This window comes from Pinus tabuliformis, chromosome 2_2 (genome assembly GCF_031772625.1).
Source record: "Pinus tabuliformis cultivar Carrire ecotype Pingquan chromosome 2_2, CPIR1, whole genome shotgun sequence".
NCBI classification, from domain to species: domain Eukaryota; kingdom Viridiplantae; phylum Streptophyta; class Pinopsida; order Pinales; family Pinaceae; genus Pinus; species Pinus tabuliformis.
The window spans coordinates 1305474366-1305492578 of record NC_142300.1 but is presented as its reverse complement, the minus strand read 5'-3'; positions in this window follow the sequence as shown (position 1 = coordinate 1305492578).

The window sequence follows — 18213 nt, the reverse complement described above, 5'->3', positions numbered from 1 at the left end:
ATCTACCACCCGAGTAATATTTTCGAAAGAAAGAATCAAAGCATCTTGTAACACCTCACCTGTCACATTTGCTTCATGATTGTTTTCTCGCTGTGCATCTCCTTCTTTTCCCTTCCGAGATCTACAGTCTTTCTTTAGGTGTCCTTTCTTTCCACATTTCCAGCACACTATCCCCAATCTGGACTTGGATCTGCCTTTCCTTGATTTACTGCGATATCCTGAGCTCTTTCCTCTTTCCATTTTTCTTCCTCTAGACTCTGCACTCAAAGCATTTCCCGATGTCTCACCGGAGCTTTTCCATCGCATTTCCTCGCTAAGGATAGCACCGACAACATCATCAAACTTTAAAGTACTAGATCCAGAAACGGAGTTACTAATGGCCATTACCAAACCATTCCAACTTTCTGGTAACGAGCACAAGAATAACAGAGCTCTAACTTCATCATCAAAGTTTACCCCTACAGAACTTAACTGACTTGTAACTGTATTAAAATCATTCAAATGGTTTGCAACAGATCCACCTTCCGACATATTCATGTTAAATAACCGTTTCATAAGAAATACCTTGTTTGAGGCCGAGGGTTTTTCATATAGTTTCGACAACGTCTGCATCAAACCCTCTGTCGTGGTTTCCTTCGAAATGTTGAAGGCGACTGACGCAGTAAGGCACAACCGTATTGTTCCGAGTGCCTTTCTATCGAGAAGGTTCCATTCTTCGTCTTTCATACCTGTCGGCATCTTTGTTTTTCCGCCCAATGGTAGGTATAGATCTTTCTGATACAGATAATCTTCCATCTGCATCTTCCACAGCGAGAAGTTTTGGCCGTTAAATTTCTCGACCCTAAACTTACCATCTTCCGCCATTGCTCCCACTCGAACCAGGAACCCTTCTTTCCTGCGAGTTTATCAGCCAAATAGACCTTCGGATCTGATACCAGTTGTTAGAAAATTATATATTACGGAGCAATGGAACACATAAAATATTGCAGAAATTTAAACACAGAAAACGCACAAAACAAGAGAGACACAGATATACGTGGTTCACCCAGTTTAGGCTACGTCCACCCCGAACAGCCAATCCTTCCTTTCTATTATCCAGCAAAATGAAGAGATACAACCTACAGCAAAACCGCTGTAATATCCTCTATTTTCTCTCACAGTCTCACCTCTATGTTTCTTGCTCACCGAATACACATCTATATCACAGCCTCAAATACAATGCCCTCATATAAAGAGAGGGGTTGCCTTCTAGGGCAAAAAACCCTAAACTAAACATAAGTTCTACCGTCAGATCATCCGCCTAATGAACGGCCCAGATTGACTAGAAATTACTATACTTTTACAAGGCAATTTTACAACTGTTTTTAGCTTCGGGGGCGCTGCCCCCGAAACCCCCCGCCAGGGGGGGCTCCCAAGACCCCCCACATCAGCGATTATTTTACGAGTGGCGTTGCCGCCCCATTTTGAACTGGGGTCCAATATGTCGGTACTATAGAAGATAATCAGGCTCCACACCCAACAGTAAGAGTCGAACCAGCGTGTATACACGCTTTTACCAAAGCGAACCAGCGTATAGATCTGCAAATTCCAACTTAAAACATCACAACTATTTCAGAATTCAATCATACCTAGATCATAACATTTTTAGTGTAAATCATGTGTTAGCATTTAGATCTAGACTATCCATGATCAAACCATATAATAATAATTCATTTTAGATCTCGATCCATCATTATATCTCATCCCTCATCAACCGCATAGGTGCATCCTTAATTCATATGAAGCAAAGCATCAGAAACCCATAACCTGCATATTTGATCTAACACTTCATAAGATATTCTATACTTGCACACCTTTCCCTTATGATCTTCTCCTCCTTATATAGCTTTAGCCCCGTTGTCAATACCTTGGACTAAAACCATTTAGGACCAATACCTTGGACCAAATACCTAGGGTCAATACCTCGGACCAAAACCTTGGTTTTCCAACATGTATGCTCTTTTCCTCCTGTGGGAGTGCGTGTTTATGTATACCCTTTTTGTTCTATGGAGCAACATGTATACGGTGTTTTGACTAAGAGGACCTATGCATACTTCTTAAACTGCTTTACATCAACCTTTTCCTTTACTTTCTTTATTCTGATCAGTAGACCTAAGTTCCATCTTCTTGTTCTTTTGTACCAATGTCCTGTTACTTCTGAATAGACCTGTTACACTGTAATTTTCCATATTACTTCTGAAATGATTCCTTTGAACTGCCATGCATTCTGTCAGATCTGATATTTCTCCTGTAGATTCATCTAGTTACCATATACAAGTGAGTTGTTCTGCTACAAGTGGGTTGCCATCAAGTACAACACATGTATCATAATGCCAACAGACCAGTTGCATGGTCTTCCTTCTCTAGTCAGTTGGTCCAGTGCAACCACCCAACTCTGAGGGAAGGTTTCAATGCTCGCTTGGTCACTTATTCGACATCCAAATATGACCAAATAGTGGCATGCCTTCCTCAATATCTTCGTCTTATAGATCTGATTGGGTGTCATCCTGAAACAAGCTGGCTCCTTTACCCAATCCTTCAGAATGTATCTGGAATGACCTGTGTTGTTGGGCAAGCTGAACGAAGGGGTCATGACAGTCATGGGCTTGTCCATCTGATACATTTCATCATAATCTCATGCCCAGAAGGTTGCAAGTGTCTTCCCACTGACACTGCTCAAGTTCATCGTCTCGGGGTCAGTGTGAGAGACGATCTAATGAATCATGTCTACGCACGGGAATGCAAGGTATCTGCATGCAATCCGGTATAAGATGGACTTATGAATGTTCACATACACCTGACAGTCTCCAAGGTCTTCCCCAAAAGTACTTGTGAATGTTTCATTCACCTCTTGCCACTTCAGTTAGATGTCCTTGTCTAGATATAACTTTATATCTTCATAGACCGGTAGACTAGAGGACACCTTCTCAACTACTGCTCCAGCTGCCATACCATTAGTGTCTTGAGATCCTATTCTTTTGGAAGCCATTGAGATATATGAACACCTAAAAGATCTGGAAACAAATAGAATGCATGGCAAGAAACATGTCATTGAAAAAAAATCAAATCTGGGGAAGGACACAACACATACCTGGGAAACTGATGAGCAAGATTGAGAAAATTTTACTGGGAGGCTAAGTGATTGGCTGCTAAAACTACGTAAAAGGAAATCTGGACTAATTGGGAGGCTGGAATGGCTACTGGATTTGTGAAATACGTAATCCATTTGGGCAGTTGGCTGTTGGCTAGGAAGGACTATTGGCCCAGGCACAGATTTGCGCAAATTCTTGGGCCAAGAAGCCATTGCCTTCCAGGAATGCGAAAATCAGTCTAGGAGGCTAGTGTTGTGCTAGAATGTGCAAATCCAGAGAGGAATGTGAGCCTTCCTTCTCCAGATTATGCAAGGAAGCCTTGGTGAAGGCAGAGACTGGGCCAAAGTTGGCCCGACTCGCCGACGGGCAACTGAAAGAAAGTAAGTTGATGAAATGCATGGTGACACTAAGTGATAGCAGCAGTGATTGACAGTGCATGCAAAACACGAATGAAAGATTCAACAAATAGATCAACATGCATGTGGGTGAGACAATTTTCCAGTTGGACAAACGTCCGTGCAAAACAGTTTCATGCATGCGACAACAGTGAGATACTAATGAAAAATGAAACAAAGCTAAGACAAGCTAGTATAAATGTAAACAACAACAAGAATTGAAATAAATAAAGAAAATATTACTCCTACAAGCAAAAACACAAAAAGGGAGAGAAATGCAGCACAAGGCATGGGAAGTGGCCTTACCCAAAAACAATTGAGTTGAATGTGCCTACTGTTCCTAGATGTGATGTGGGATGTCAGAGCTACAAGGTTGATGCGAGGGATGAGATATGTAGCATCCTGTAGATGAGTTTTGATAACATCGAGGTTGTGACACACATGCCACGAATCTAGGGGAAGTGACACTTGGTGGGAAGTTTTGAAATTTCTCCTTGCATGTAACCTCCAACTACTAAACATAGATCCTTGAAACAAGGGATGCCTTTGCATGCTACCATGGGAGAAGTAGCCCATGCATGGAAGTATGTTTTGCTCAGTCCTAGAGGGAACCGGTCAACACATCTGCACATGCAAGAGACTACTTAGTTGCTGGAGAAAAATGCGCATTTCTAGCTCGGAGCTGGGTTGGCTACCCAAGAGATTTGCGCTATTTCTAGGTAGAGCAGTTGACTTCTACCTAGATTTGCACAAATCCTGGGTTGAACAGCCTGCTGCTGGGAAAATTTTGGCAAATCTCGCTGGGAGGGTTGGTTGGCAAGATTGCGCAATCCTAGATCCCAACAGGCTATCAGAGAGGATTGCACAATTCTTGGAGGGAAGGCTAGTTTCCCTCCAGAAATGCACAATTTTAAAGAGGAAGCTGCTCAGCCTGTAGTTGGACCAAGTATGGGTGAGCAACCTGTGAGGGGAATGGATAAACTATGATCGACAGGCTGCCTTTGTGCGAGGAAAACACTTGAAGCGTGAGTACTTGATGAAGCAAGACAAAGTGCTGTGTAAGGTTGGGAGGGAGGCTCCAAAACAGGTTAAGGAAAAATTTTGGAGCGTGGTTGTAGCCACTACAAGACTTGGCGACACACTGGTAGAACTCCAGCTCTCTGAATGGACCTTGTTCATGAAAAGCAAGTGTAACACCTCTAGAAGTATTGTTTATCTCTCAACTCATCTTGGCTTCACACTAGTTTGATTGTAAGATGTAGCATCTGCCAAACTCTTGGTTGATTGACACACATTCCAAGCTAAGTAAACATAGTTGTTTCGATTGGGGTTGAGGGGTATATAGGTGCACAAGCAGTATAGTCGTCAAAGTCTTAGTTTCATCTCTCATGTTTCTCCACTACCAGCAGGCCTGGACTGTACCTCGGTGGAGTGACATAGGAACACAAGCATGGCTCCGCTGCCAGCAAGCCTGGTTAGTACCACAGAAGAGTTACTTGCATCACTTCCCTGTGCACGAAGCCTTTCTCTTCTTTTGCCTTATTCATTTTGAATTTTGAAATTTTTTTTGACTTTTCATTTTTTTATTTTCACTGTGCATAACACTTATTCATTTCAGAGGCGAAAGAGGGATCCCAACTTATTGAGAGCAGAAGAGGATTTTTCAGTAGAGAAGTAGTTTATTATATCTCTGATATACCTGTTAAGGATTTCCCCTTCACCTTACTCTACTTGATTGAGCTGACAAGGGTTAACCCAAAAACAATCGACTAGAGAAGGTGACACTAGTTAGCGTGCAAGATTTTTGTTTACACCAATGTTGACTTCGAACAATCTGTATTTTCCTTCAATGTATCATGGACTAAAAGTAACAATCTCATCATATAGAGGTGAGATGACACATAACCAAGTAGTGATAGCTGTACAAGCCCTCTTGTAATTTACCCAGCTCGCTTCAAGAGTCATACATGGTTTCATGCAAAACTAACCTATGAATGAAACAAGCGAACAAACTAACAATCATCAAAGTAAAGCAAGAGCATAAGAAAAAATGAAAGCGAAGCAAGTAAACAAACAAGAAAACGAAGCACATAAGAAAACAAGGATGAAAGCAAACAATTGAAATAAAACACTACTCCTACTCCTACACTAACGGTACATGGGCCTGATCACGTGAAGTGATACTTCCAATGCTGCTACTGGTGCATTGGTAGACCCATGTTGGTGAAGGCTTGGTCTGCGAGCAACCCAGTTGTGCAAACCAGCTAGCAAGAAAGATATAACAACAAAGAAAACCACACTTCATGATTCAAAGTGCCCACGGGACATAAGTCAATGCATGTGCATGATGGGAAGTCCGCGGACTTATCATGGTTTTGTGTGAGACTACGCGCAACTTTGAAGCATAAGCACACTCTTGACTATGACATGCAGGTGAACAAAAGAAACAAAGATAACTTGCATAGTGCACGAGTGCTTGGAACGTAAGACTTCTCCAATGCATGAGCAATGGGATCGTGTAGTTCGAGTGGAGGAAGTAAAATATGAGTGTTGGATGGATCTCCAATGCATACAGACAAGTAATGAGGAGCCTTGGGTGATTGAACAGTTTCATGATCAGAAGTGAGACTAAGCCTAAGAGAACGACGACCTGACATAACCATCATCTCGGGTTGAAGTGCCTAGACAGTCTTGGGTGTCTCAACTTCATCATTAGGTAGATCATCATAAACCGATGGCTTCAAAAGATCAATTGTGATAGAATCATGATCATGATAAAAAAATGGAAGCAAATGGATCACGACCACTATGATCAGAAAAATCAATGAATTCTTCTGCATCCTCATGATCAGATGAATTAAACAGAGGGGTGGATGAAAAGAGAAAGACATCATCCTCTTTGTTTTTGGAATAGACAGATGAAGGATCAAGTGGATTTTCAATGACTAACTTATCCTCTCCATTATCGAATGATGGACTAATATTCGGTGAGTCCTGCAAGAGATAAACAATGGGTGCATTCGTGGATCAAGACACACATGTGAAATCATGGATGGGGGTTCACTAACGATGTTAGGAAAGAATGGAGGGGGCTCGGATGGAAGGGAGTCATCCTTTGCCGAGTGTTAATGCTCAAGCTCCCACTAATACTCTTCATGAATGATAGTGCATGTTGGTTGTGCAACACCGACTCCGTCAGTGGGTTGTTTCTTGTTCACAACAAGCGAAGAGTCCAAAATGGATGAACACAAGACAACATCATCTGGAGGAACACTTAAGTGCAAAGATGGAGGTCGAAGAAAATAATGCTTATGAGAAATTGAAGGACTCACAACCAAATCCACGCGAAAATTGAGTGGAGTGATGTTGGGAGAGTGTGAAGGATGAACAGGTGTGTGAGCATGATCCTCAACATCACTAGGCAGTGGTAGAGCTGTTGAATGAGAGGGAGGCAGACAATCAGTTGAGATGGTGCCCACTCCCACATGACATTGCACTGTTCCATCAATCGAGGCTTGATATCAAGCTTCCTCTTGGGATGGGCAGATTTCTTAAGGAAATAATCAAACTGGTCCGAAAGATAAGCAAATTTCGTCTGGCTCTTTGGAGCTTGAAACTGCAAGTCATGAAAGCGCTGTCAAAAATAAATAACGGATTCATGCAGAGCCCTCCATTGCTGTAACAATTTTTAGTCAAGATATTCAGGATCAAAATGATAGAACGTGTCTTCAATGATATCACAAAAGTGCTCAAATGAGTGCATGGTGTCAGCCGGTAGGCTGAGCACCCAACAAAATGGAGATTCGCGAAGTGTGTATGCAAGGAGAAAACTGGCTTGTTCATTAGAAAACTCATATTCCTCATAAATCATGAAAATAAAGCTATATAAGTGCTCAGGCCAGGCCACTTCGCCTTCACCATTCGAAAAACACCTCGGGAGAAGAAGAGTGCAAGACTCCATGAATGATATGCAAAGGTTCAAAGTTGGATGAGAGGAAATAACTTGTCATCAGGCCCTCCTTCTAGCACCAAACATTTTGACGATGCTGGACCCGCCAACATGTCAAGGGGATCTCCCCGGTAAGAAGTCCTAGACACCAGACCATTTGGTGTAGGAGTCCCAGTAGTGGGTTGTAAGGTAATGCCTTGACCGCGGTGTAGCATAGAGGCAAGTAGAATAACTCTGTTAGCAGCAAGGGTGTGACTGATGTAGTGTTAAGGAAGGTGTACAAGAGGTTCAAACACTTTGAAAGGGGAAAGAGGTTAAGGTGAGTTCCAGGTTGAAAGGGATCAATCCTAACTTGGCTAGGAACACACAACACAAAGGACATGCACAACTTCTGGCGGAGAAGTCCACTTATGGGATGCGGCAATCACATCATACAAGGTAAGATAACATGTACAACACTCATGGATCAGTCTGAAACGAGTGTGACGGTTGTTATAAAAAGGTTCAAGTGAAAGGTCTGTCTAATGTCCTGCAGAATAGTTGAAACAGACGGTGACAACATTAACAACATATGCAACACATTAACAAAAAGATTCATATAATTTCATGTGAATCAGTTCATACACAAGTGTAGAAATTTTGAATAATATGACACTTATTCACAGAGATTATCTTGATTATACACTATTGCAGAATACATGCATAATACATAACCTCCTCTACGTTGATCATCAATTTAGCAGCATTAAAAACAATGAAACATCAATCACATGCACACATTAACATAGTATGTAACCTGGGGAAAACATACAGCTGAAAACCCCACACTATCTGTATATTATAATGATTGAGAACATGTAAAAATACATAGTACAATACTCCTCGCAAGTACTCAGTACTATCTCCACCTGTTACACACAAAACTAGCTCAGATCTGATGCCTCAAATCTCCTCCACTGTTTGCTTGCCTCCACTGCGCAATCCTGCAAGAGAATGAATGAGAATGGCTGAACCAAACTCGTCTTTTACCTTAAGAGAATCACCCACACTGGAAATCACGTGAGCACAAGCTATATTTCCCTTGGTATTGGCCCACACTATGCAATTCTCATTGGCATAACTCAATCCCATTGATTGTGCAAATCTCATGCACAATTGATAGTCACAACTCACCCTTTCACTTACCTCTAACACCTGTCTCTGTTGAACTGTCCATGCACTGAGTTAACTGATGTATTCTTTAGTTTTTTTATGAGTTAATAATTAGTGAATTAATTAAGAATCAATTCACACAACTCATCACTAGTGTATTCTTCAGTTAGACTGAATACAACTAGTTCAACTGAACACAACTCCATCAACTCCATGTCCAACTCCACAGAACTCACATGCATGAGTTCTAACTGAATTCCTCCATGCAATAGCTCAACTAACACATAAGAAAATAATATTTCCTTCTGTCAGCTGCATGTGCCACATCCATAGCTCGAACTGAAGTGCTCCAAGAGAATAAGATAATGTTTAGAGTCCAAACATTACTAAGGGCTAATAATATTTGACTCTTTCTATTTTTAGCCCGGCAGTATAAAAATAGACCCTTATCACACCGCTGTGAACCAAAAATAGAAGTCCATCTATTTTTACCAACATGACTAATCATCCACAAATAGCATACTGCAACTCATAGACCATGATCCATATGTCTAAAGATAGACATAGTCTAAAAATAGACTTTGCACCAAAAATAGCCTATGGGCCCACTTAGTGAAGGCGACTCCTTTCCACTAAGCTCCATCATCTTGTTGCATTTTCAACACTCCCTCTCAACAAGATATGGATTATTTGCAACCCGTATCCTGTAACTCTGGAATGTTCTGCATGAAACACATTTGCCCGGTCCACTTGCTCCAACAACACTTGGAACAAAAACACTCCCAACTGACCACTCTGTTGGGCTAGGAACATACTCTGATGCTAAAGCTCTACCTGCTGCTGACAAGTGCTCCCTCTCTAAAATCTGCGCTACTGCAACATCTCCATGCATCTCACACCATTGCACACCTCTCTGTGCCACCTAGCACTGTGGAAAACACTTGTGCCTCTCGCATTGTTGCAGCCTGCTAGTAATGCACTGTCCTGGGATTCCCTACACTGTTGCTCTCTCTGCTGCTCCATTCCCATCTGTCTCTACCTAATCAGTCAGTTCTTGCTACTCCACATCGGGGCTCCCGTAGCAAGGTCTCATCCAAGAGGTTGGGTACCTCAAGGATCTTGCCCCTCCTCCTTGGTACGATCACTCTATATCGCCCCACCTCCTATCTAGAGGTATGGTTGCATGTGATCCCTCAGCCCACCTGGCTTGAAGTTTTGCCCTACTTGAGGTCTCTGCATGAGTAGATTTCTCTACTCAATCTCCTCTCAGTTTCCCTTGTTGTGGCTGCTCCACAAGCTCCTGAAGCTGTTGCACCTATTGTGGCTCCTCCACAGTCGTTTGAGACTTCTTCTGGCTCTACATGTTGAGAGGTAATATACGCTCCCTCTCAACCACCAAGTCTCCATCAGTTGCTTTGCTGCTCAAGGCTTTGCATGCATCTTGAACCTCACGAGCATACAGGTTCTTGACCCGTGAACCAATTTACTTCACCTGTCTAGTGATGATGTGTCTAAGGAAAACCTTTCCCTTACTGAAGACTACATCATAGCCTCTGTCTTCCAGCATTGTGATCGACACCACTTTTCTCTTCAGTCCTGGTACATACTTGACATCGGTCAAGGTAAGGCAAGCTCCATTCTCCCTCTAAAAAATAACCATGCCTACACCTGAGACACTATACTTCTCATCATTACCCATCACTATGAGTATCTGGAGATCTTTCTGCTCCAAAGTACTGAACAAACTTGTGTCACCGGTCATGTGGAAAGAAGCTCCACTATCAAGAAACCAACCACTTCCCACCATGGATGAAACCATGCATCCGAAGAGTGTGAAATCCAACTCAAACTGTGAAGAAAGTGCCTCACCTTCAGATCCTTCCCCAGATCCCTTCTTGGATTTCTTCTTTGGGCAGTTAGTAGCATAATGGCCCAACTCATGACAACAAAAGCATCTCACCTTCGACTTGTCAACCTTCTTCCCATCATTGGAAGAACTAGATTCTGAAAGATAACCCTTCTCCTTCCCCTTTTTCACCTTACTCGCTAAGGCATAGTTCTCCTCATCATGCATTGATGAAGAACTGTCTCCGGTGCTCCGTCTGATCTCCTTTTTCACAAGATCCGACCAAAGTCTCTCCCATCCTGGAAATTTCTCCCGACCATTGACAGAGTCCTGATAGGAAATCCAACTCTTTGGAAGACCAAGGAGAGCCAAGCTCACCAAGTCCTCATCATCGACAATCACCCCCACACTTCCGAGCTGATCCTGGCACTAGGTGAACTTCGTGAGATACCTGGGTATACTGTCTCCATTCTCACACTTAATGTTTTTGAGTTTATCCTTGAGCACCAGCTTCCTCTGATCGCTCTTTCTTTGGAATAGATCTGTCAATGCTTTCCACATCAAATATGGAGAAGCCTTTCCATGCAAGCTGGATATAATGTGATCCTTCACGCCCTCCAATAGAATCCTTCGACACTTTGCTATCTTCTTTTGTCAAGCATCAACGTGAGCAGCATCAGTAGGCTTTGGGACATCATTCTCTATGAACTCCTTCAGCCCATTATCATCTAACACCGCCTCCATCCTGTCTTTCCATGCAATATAGTTCGAGCTACCCTCAAGAGCATACTCTAATCGCAATCCGTTGAAAGACATTGCAAAGTTGACACCAAGAAAACACTGCTGCAAATTCGAATTCCACCAGCTCCAAACTCAACCGCCTCTGATCTAAAATTCGTGAGAACAAAGTATTTCTTGTAGAGAGATCGACTGTATGGGCATTCACCAGATATCTCACCTTCCAAAGGAAGGATGTATCCAGAGGCTACCTGGCCCGATTACAGACTCTGCCTGAAGAAATAAAATGTAAACACTTTCTGAATAATAGATCTAATGATCAACAGCTCTGATACCATGTAGAAATTTTGAATAATATGACACTTATTCACAGATATTATCCTGATTATACACTATTTCGGAATACATGCATAATACATAACCTCCTCTACATTGATCATCAATTTAGCAGCATTAAAAACAATGAAACATCAATCGCATGTGCACATTAACACATTATGTAACCCGGGGAAAGCATACAACTGAAAACTCCACACTATATGTATATTATAATGATTGAGAACATGCAACAATACATAGTACAATACTCCTCGCAAGTACTCAGTACTATCTCCACCTATTACACACAAAACTAGCTTAGATCTGATGCCTCAAATCTCCTCCACTGTTTGCCTGCCTCCACTGCGCAATCCTGCAAGAGAATGAATGAGAATGGCTGAACCAAACTCATCTTTACCTTAAGAGAATCACCCACACTGGAAATCACGTGAGAAAAAGCTATATTTCCCTTGGTATTGGCCCACACTATGCAATTCTCATTGGCATAACTCAATCCCATTGATTGTGCAAATCTCATGCACAACTGATAGTCACAACCTACCCTTTCACTTACTTCTAACACCTGTCTCTGTTGAATTGTCCATGCACTGAGTTAACTGATGTATTGTTTAGTTTCTTTATGAGTTAATAATTAATGAATTAATTAATAATCAATTCACACAACTCATCACTAGTGTATTCTTCAGTTAGACTAAATACAACTAGTTCAACTGAACACAACTCCATCAAATCCACATCCAACTCGACAGAACTCACATGCATGAGTTCTAACTGAAGTCCTCCATGCAATAGCTCAACTAACACATAAGAAAATTGTATTTCCTTTTGTCAGCTGCATGTGCCACATCCGTAGCTCGAACTGAACTGCTCCAAGAGAATAAGATAATGTTTAGAGTCCAAATATTACTAAGGGCTAATAATATTTGACTCTTTCTATTTTTAGCCTGGCAGTCTAAAAATAGACTCTGATCACACCGTTGTGAACCAAAAATAGAAGTCCATCAATTTTTACCAACATGACCAATCATCCACAAATAGCATACTGCAACTCATAGACCATGATCCATATGTCTAAAAATAGACTTTGCGCCAAAAATAGACTGCAGGCCCACTTAGTGAAGGCAACTCCTTTCCACTAAGCTCCATCATCTTGTTACATTTTCAACAACAAGTACAAAAGTTAAACAACACAAATCATTAAAGAAATCGGAGCAGTCCAACTACAATAACAACATATGCATGAAAATGTGCTAGCTCTTATTATATAAAGAAGTGTAAGTCACAATCATACAATACATCCATGTGAACCTACTAGCCCCAATAGTGGAATGTTATAGCCACGCCTGCTTGCTCATCCAAAAAGATGTACTAGCTCCGTGCAGTGGAGAAGCCAAGGTGCATTACAATGTTATCCAAGACTTCTTCAAAATAGTCTTAGTAGAAGCTTGGCTAACCAAAAGCCTATACAATGAGTTATGAGGTACTATTTATAGCGAAGGGTGGGGTGCCCCTTGACATTCCCATTTGTGACCATTCAACTACCCTCATGACTCTTCACCTACTCTATGACTATTATATCCACTCTTGACACTTGACTTAAACTTGACATGACTCAACATTACAATGCACATGTACCCATGTGAACAATGGCTTGGACAAGCCAAACTAGACATCATTCGGACTTAGGCAACCATAGAAGTCCAACTGCTTGACATCCTCATTCTGATCAACAGTGACATATTGATTCCAAGATTGGTAGTCCTTGAGAGAGTCTGTTTGTTCTGCTGTGACGTCCATCTAAAACCTAAACCTTGCCTCCATAGCATTTGGGTACACTAATCAGGCTCCTCTGTCCAACTCATCTGTCAGCATGCGCATCATTGTCTTTAGTGTGGCCGAACCAACAAAGTACTTGCATATGATGTCTTCACTGATAGGAAAGTCTGCATTGGTGGTGGTGCACATCAACTTGTCGAAGTATAAGTCAAGCTCCTATTTGACCTGCTTCTTGGTCTTTGCCTGAGTAAGGGTCCCAAGTGATGGGATCGTATGAGTTTGCACTATAACCTCCATGCTTTTGAATACTCGTGCATGGGAAGCCTGTATGCTAGTGATGAGTTGTGGTAGGTCTTCATAGTTTCGGATCTGACTCCAGATGTGTTCTTGCAGCTCGACGGCATTGGCCTTCATCATCTTTGGCAAGTGAAGTAGGGATCCCTTGCACTTCATCGTCCATGGTTGCATGTTATGAATGGAAGTATATATGTTCTTCAAGATGCGTACTCTTCTTGCACACCATTTTTGACATCCATGGAGATGAATGGCTTCTTGATGCACGGTACCAAAATTGGAGTACAATGCTCGCATAACTGTGTCCAAGGACAACACTTCATCCAATATTGCCTTCTTCAGTTCAGCTCAGGTGAACATTTTCACCAAGTCTCCTCCCCGCTTGGCCAGCTATAGTTCCTTTGCCATTCTCTCATTCTCAGCTATGAGAAAACGATCACTTGAGCTAGTGGCTTCAGTATACACTCTAGTTGCATTGACCAATGCAGTTGGATGCTTGTGCACATCAGTCGCGATCACTTTCTCTTCAAATTGTGCAGGGGATGTTCAGTCTTCCGGAGTCGGTACTCTCTGAGACTGCACCACTTATGATGAGATTGGTCAAAGGAGATGTTGTGCATATCTACTTCCGGTTGACCACCAAGGACCTCAGTGCCTCATTGGTCATCCGAGACTTTCTCACTGTTTGGGTGCATTGAAGCAGGTGATTCGACCTCACTTTGCTGAGGCATGAGGTCAGTCTCCTGTTACAAATCTAGCTACTCCATGTCTACATCTAACTACTCAAGAGCCTGTTCTATCTCATGAGCAAATTATTTCCCCTACGAGGGTTCACCCTATTCTCCTAATGCTAACTGTTCAGAAGAATCAACTACTTGTACGAGCACTGCTTCGTCTGTCTGCACATAATGTGCCCCCTGCTGAATCTGTTGCTGCTGTTGTGCTTCATTCTCCTATTGGCACAACTCTTGTTCTTTCTGGAGTTGCTCCCTCAGCTCATGTAACTCCTTCTCTACTTCTTCCATTCTCTTCTTATCCCTCTGCCTCCGCACAATTTGCTTGTCACGTTGTTGCCTGTTCTATTGGACATCCATATCTTCTTGTTCTACAAGTGGATCTGCTCGAAACTTGTAGCTTTGTTTCTCCTCCATGTGACCGACAATCTTTCTCTTCCCTTTGTCATGCATAGGGATGCTTGGCTCTGCTACCTCTGCTGGTGCTACTACTTTTGGTGTTCTCCATGGTGCTACTTTAGGTTGCTGTGCTAACCACTCTATGGTGAAACCGACCTGTTCATTGTGTCTGGAGTAATTGTAGCAATACCTCCATGAGTCTTTCTCGGCCCAATGAAATGCCCCATGGATCCAATTGAACTGAACTCTCATGCAGTGATCCTTCATAATGCAATGTGGGTCATATGGTTTGAAGCTTTAGAGGTTGAATGGGTACTTCTTCATCTGTTTACATTCAACATCCACTTGCTTGATGCTCCAGATCTCATATAACGCAATATGCAATGGAAGAATGGGCCAAGGTGCCTTCTTCTTCCACTACAGCCTAGCTGTTAATCTTGTCGAGATATGATACACTACTTCTAGCATGACAAGCATGTCCAAAGAAGACTTTGGCAGAACATGCGGAGGCTTCTCCATACTAAACACTTGGATGAACGTGTCATTCGGTGAGGAATACCAATTTTCAATGCCTAAAAATGCCTTCATCACTTCTTCTGACATGCATGATGGATCTAGTTCGAATATCAACCTGTACACTGGGGTGACAAGATGGTTGGACAGCCGTATGATTACTCTTCTAAAGCTACATTTGGAGAATAACTTGAAATACGTGTTCACAATGGTCTCCGTTGGTGACCATGCCCACTCTAAACCTGTGAACCCATGTCGAGTATATAATGCATCCAGAATGTAGGCAGACATGTAAATTTCTGCATGCACATCTTCGGGTGATTATCAACCCTTCATGACTTGCTCCTTCAGCTGATGAGCCAGTATGCCAGATCAGTTACATGGTCTTCCTTCTCTATCTAGTTGGTCCAGTGAGACCACCCAACTCTGAGGAAAGGTTTCAGTGCTCGATTGGTCACTCAGTTGACATGTGAATATGACCAAGTATTGGTATTCCTTCCTTAATATCTTCATCTTATAGATCATATTGGGTGTCATCCTGAAATGAGCTGGCTCCTTTATCCAATCCTTCAGTATGTCTCTGCAGTGGCCTTTGCTGTTAGGCAAGTTGAATGGAGGGGTCATGATAGTCATGGGCTCTTCCATCTAATACATCTCATCATAATCTTATGCCTAGAAGGTTGCAAGCTTCTTCCCACTGACACTTCTCAAGGTCATCGTCTCAAGGTCAGTGTAAGAGACGATCCAGTGAATCATGTCTGTGCATGGGAACGCGGGGTATCTGCATGCAATCTGATACAAGACAAACTTATGAATGTTCATGTACACTTGACGGTCTTCAAGGTCTTCGCCAAAAGTACCTGTGAATGTTTCATTCACCTCTTGCCACTTCAGTATGATGTCCTTGTCTAGATACAGCTTCGTATCTTCATAGATCGACAGAACAGAGGACACCTGTTCAACTGCTACTCCAGCTGCCATACCATCAGTGTCCTAAGATCCTGTTCTCTTGGTAACCATTGAGATAGATGAACACTTGAAAGATTTGGAAACAAGCAACATGCATGGCAAGAAATATGTTAGGGAAAACAAAGGAAATCTAGGGAAGGACATAATACATACCTGGGGAACTGATGAGAAAGATTGCGCAAATTTTACTAGGAGGCTGAGTGATTCGCTACCAGAACTGCACAAAAGGTAGTCTGGACTGACTTGGAGGCTGGACTCACTGTTGGATCTACAAAATGTGCAATCCATTTGGGTAATTGGCTACTGGGATTATGAAATGTACAATCCAAGCTGGGAAGGGTTGTTGTCCTAAGGACAGATTTGCGCAAATTCTTAGGCCAAGTAGCCACTGCCCTATAGGAATGTGAAAATCAGTTTGGGAGGCTAGTCTTGGGCCAGAATGCACAAATCTAGAGAGAAAGGTGAGCCTTCCTTCTCTAGATTGCGCAATGTAGCCTTGGTGAAGGAAGAGACCAGGCCAAGGTTGGCCCGACTCACTGACGGGAAACTGAAAGCAAGTAAGTCGATGAAATGCAAGGCGAAACTAAGTGATAGAAGAAGTGATTCACATTGCATGAAAAACATGAATGAAAGATTCATCAAACAGATCAACATGCATGTTCGTGAGGCATTTCATTGGTTGGGCGAACATCTATGCAAAATAGTTTCATGCATGCGACAACAGTGAGATAGTAACTAGACAATATAGTATATATGTAAATGAGAGCAAGCACTCAAAGAAATCAAGCAAACAATACTCCTACAAGAAAAACATAAAAAGGGAGAGAAATGCAGCATAAGGCATGGGAAGCAGGCATACCCCAAAACATCTGAGTTAAATGTGCTCACTTCTCCTAGATTTGATGTGGGATGTCAAAGTTGCAAGGTTGATGTGAGGGATGAGCTCTGCAACATCTGGTTGATGATTCTTGATAACATCGAGGTTATGACACACATACCACAAATCTAGGGGAAGCGACACTTGGTGAGAGGTTTCAGAATTTCTCCTTGCATGTAACCTCCAACTGCTAAACATAGATCCCTGAAACAAGGGATACCTTTGCATGATGCCTTGGGAGAAGCAGCTCATGCATGTAAGTCTTTTTTGCTCAGTCTCGGAGGGGAACAGTCAACTCAGCTGCACATGTAAGACACTGCTCGACTGCTGGAGAAAACTGCACATTTCTGGCTGGGAGTTGGGATGGCTGCCCAGGAGATTTGTGTAATTTCTTGGTAGAGTAGCTGATTGTTGCCCAGATTTGCGTAAATCCTGGCTGAATAGCCTGCTGCTAGGAAAATTTGCACAAATCCTACTGGGAGGGTTGGCTAGTAGGATTGTGCAATCCTGTAGCCTAGCAAGCTATCAGAGAGGATTACGCAATTCCTAGGGGGAAGGCTAGTTGCCCTCCAGAAATGTGCAATTTTCAAGAGGAAGCTACTCAGCCTGCAATTGGACCAAGTTCGAGTGAGCAATCCGTGAGGGGAATGGATCAACTGTGATCAACAGGCTGCCTTTGTGTGAGGAAAACACTTGAAGCGTGATTACTTGATGAAGCAAGACAAAGTGTTGCATAAGGTTGGTAGGGAGGCTCCAAAATAGGCCAAGGAAAAATTTTGGAGGGTGGTTGTAGCCACTACAACATATTGATAATTACTTGTGATATTATTATCTTCTTATTAACTTATTTATGTTCTTTCTTTATCTTCTCATCAAGAAACCATCAAATCAAAAACATGAAGATCAGGGACACCAAAAGTAAGCACTCATCAAGAGCTAAAACCTCTTTATAGGGGAAAACCTAGTCATAACTCTTCCTTCAGTAAATTCAAATTGAGATAGACCAAGACCTTAGACCAAAGACCTTCCTCCTACAGCAAATAAACCCCCAAATAAGATACAACAACCTTCAGTAGTCTCTTCTTGTTCAACAGCTACAAC